This window comes from Bidens hawaiensis, unplaced genomic scaffold (genome assembly GCF_021521415.1).
Source record: "Bidens hawaiensis isolate Kalapana, Puna unplaced genomic scaffold, B.hawaiensis_p1.1 tig00003902_1, whole genome shotgun sequence".
NCBI lineage: Eukaryota > Viridiplantae > Streptophyta > Magnoliopsida > Asterales > Asteraceae > Bidens > Bidens hawaiensis.
In genome coordinates, this window is record NW_027491226.1 from 1,246,778 (window position 1) to 1,250,232 (window position 3,455).

The 3,455-nt window shown below is 37.9% G+C and overlaps 1 pseudogene; it reads right to left on the reverse strand.

Moving 5' to 3' along the window:
* Positions 1-1,160: 1,160 nt before the first annotated feature.
* Positions 1,161-3,210, reverse strand: LOC143624657 (L-type lectin-domain containing receptor kinase IX.1 pseudogene; annotated as a pseudogene).
* Positions 3,211-3,455: the final 245 nt, after the last annotated feature.

Below are 3,455 nucleotides of genomic sequence, written 5' to 3' on the forward strand. Positions count from 1 at the left end.
TCCTTTCTTGTTAATGAAAGTGAAATTCAAAGTAGTATTGAACCTATTGTATAAATTATTATCAACCCAATAGATAATAGTGTCCATAAAGAAATCCAATTCATCTATATTAAAAGTACTAATAGAAAACCAAAACTACATATCTTAAATTAAAGAACGATAATAAAAAAAAGTCACATGAGTTAAAACAATTAAAAAAAGTCACATGAGTAGAGATTTACTATATTTGTTTTATATATGTTACTACTCTTCCCCGCTTCAACGTCAGTACTATACCATTGTGATTAGATATATCGACCAAATACCCGTTGCGCTTAAGAATGGGTTGGCTGATAATACACAACCAAATTCAATTTAGTATCAGTTGCAACACCTGATCTCACCCGTTTTAAAACATCATAGAGTTATGCCTTGTTCAAAGTTAAATCGTTATATCAAACTCTAATCAAAATCTTTTCGTTTCTTATTAATCATTTGGTCATTTGCACGGCACATGAGTCTAACCAAGCCTGGTCAAATGCCCGTGGTGCCTCGCCGCAATGCACGGGTACTTTTACTAGTGTGTATATATATATATATATATATGATATTAAAATTACCGAATCCCACCTTGATAACCGATATCTCAAATATCGATCTTTGACTAATAGCCGATATTTTTCCGCATTAACTATTAACTGCATATGTATTGTATGAAATCTCCTATGCATCTTTGCATGATTTTCTTGTTGATTTTCGGTCAAACACCACTTCATGTAAAGATCGATGCAATGTTTTATGTAGTATAAGTAAATTAAATGCGAACAAATCAAACTTCGTAATAGATATTCGTTTCTATGCATAATTTCTGCGATTCATGAAATAGCGATCCAATCAGATCAATAGGCGTTAACGAAGTTGATTAACCGTGCATCGACTAATGAATATAGTGTTCAGGTTTTGACTTTAAAAAAATCATCTGAAAACTCTATTTAACGTTGGATCGAGCTTCCAAACCTCCACCCCTAAGGTTTAATAATAATAAAAAAAAAAACAACCACTCCATAACATCAGATGATGATATATATTTATACCTGTACTTGGAAAACAGCTACATTTTACTTTAATAAAGACATAAAGCCCTGTTATAGCATAAAAGAGCTGCCCACAAAGTAAGGTATCTAACGACCATATAAATAAGATGAAGATGTTGACAATTCCACATTAGACCTTTCAAATAACGATGGCGTGGTTGTTGTGAAGTAAGAAGCTACAGGCATATTTGAAGGGAGTGTAGGGAGGGATACTTCGGAGTTTAGTACTTGAAGCACTTGCCTCATCGTTGGACGGAGTTTAAAGTCAGGATGCAAACACCATAACCCAATGATCATCAAACGCTTGACTTCAACTTCGACAAATTCTGATCCAAGACGTGGATCGACTGCTTCCAAGAATCTCCCAGTCCCATAGAGCTCCCAAATCCATTCTGGTAACCATATGTGTGCTTCTTGTGCCTTGTAGTCAATAGATTTTCTCCCACATACTATTTCTAATGCAACAACTCCGAAGCTAAACACATCTGATTCTTTGGTTGCCTTCCCTGTGTTGGCACACTCAGGAGCAATATAACCCATGGTTCCAGCCAAAATCGTTGTCTGAGAACCTTTGTCAGGGTCAACAAACTTAGCTAACCCAAAATCACCAAGCTTTGTATTGAAATTTGAGTCTAACATCATGTTACTCGATTTAATATCTCTGTGCAAAACACATTTCTCCCATTCTTCATGAAGATATAATAAACCGGAAGCCAAACCAATAGCAATTTTATACCTTGTTTCCCATGTCAACAAGCTCTTTCCCTTGAAAAGATGCGAGTCAAGGCTTCCATTTTCCATATACTTGTAAACGAGCAGGAGATCTCCTTTCTGGTGGCACCAACTGAGGAGTTGCACCAGATTTCTATGTCTTAACCGACTAATGATCGTGACTTCCGATGCATATCCTTGATCCCCTGTTTGGACGTCTTCGAAACCCTTTTGACTGCAACATATGTGCTCAAATCATTCAAAAACCCTTTGTAGACTCCTCCAAAACTTCCCTCTCCAAGCTTTTGTTTCTCTGCAAAGTTAGCCGTTGCCCGAGCTAATTCAAGGTAAGAGAATTTTCTAGGCCCAGTAGGACCGATTTCAATTTCTTGGTTCATCGAAAATCCAAGTTCCTGCACTTTATCACCACTTTTCTTCTTCCTCTACAAGAAGAATGCAAGTAGTCCAAAAAGCGCTATTAGAAAAGCTATTCCAACTATTAATCCCACCACAAGTCTGTTGTTTTCATCTTGTATATGAGAACTATTAAACATCCAAGATTTTACTGTGTTCTTATCTAACACCTCACCCGTTGCAGCTAAAAACCCTAGAGAAACCCATTCAAGCAACTCATCACGGAGATCAACTTTGTAACTTAAGTTATTGTGTTGGACTGTATTGTTCAATAAACTAGTGAAGGAAACATTAAGAGTTTCTGTAGCCGAGTCATATTCAATCAAAACTTTGCTCTCTCGTCGACTTGACTTGTTGTTAAGCCATTGTGTATGGCTAACAGAAGCAAGAGAGTTAACGTTGATACCTACATGATCACACATCGAATTTGCTTCCCAGGTGTTGCAATAAGGATCAAACTCCACCCAAACATATTGATTGCCGCTATCATTGGTTGTGCTATCAATCGCAGAACTATTCTGAGCAAGGAAGAATCTGAAGCCATCATCTTGACGATGAATGTTACTCTGGTTGAATAACTTTACGAATGTGAAACTGGTAGAGAAACTCGCTAGCTCATGTGAACCCTTGTCCCAAAGATGAAACGGTTCCATGTATGTCACCCGCCCTGTACTGACCATGCCACTTCTAAATTCCGGTGTCACCTGAATTGCATCTTCAGAGATATTAGCACCATCCTCTAATCTGAACATGCCCATGTCACTTGGACTGAAATTTGTAAAATTGAAAGAAAATGAGGCTGCATAAGGGATTAACATAAGAAGGAAGCATGCTAAGAACTGGACATGATTCAGCAGAATGTAAAGTTGTTACATAAATTGTTAGCTTTTTGATAGGTGGTTGTTTTCGGGTTGGGCTTTGTTTATAGGCGGGGTTTATCATTTTTATGAGGACAATATTTAAAGTAGACTTTTCCTATGCTTGAGTCAGCTGCTATATAGTCAGTCAACATTTCTAACGCGTGCAAGACTTATATCTTGAAGAAGCGTGGATCGACTTACTGGTATACGATCAACGTTCCTCGGGTACGAGTGTGCTATATCACCGATGGTTTTCCGAGGTACGAGTTCTTCCACCTACAAAACGAACAGCACCGTGAGCTTACCCCTCAGAAAGGGACAGAGGGGTCTTCTTTGGGGTAACCCTCCGGTGTGAGAATCAGATATTGTAGGAGAGGATAATCAGGATGTGAAAATA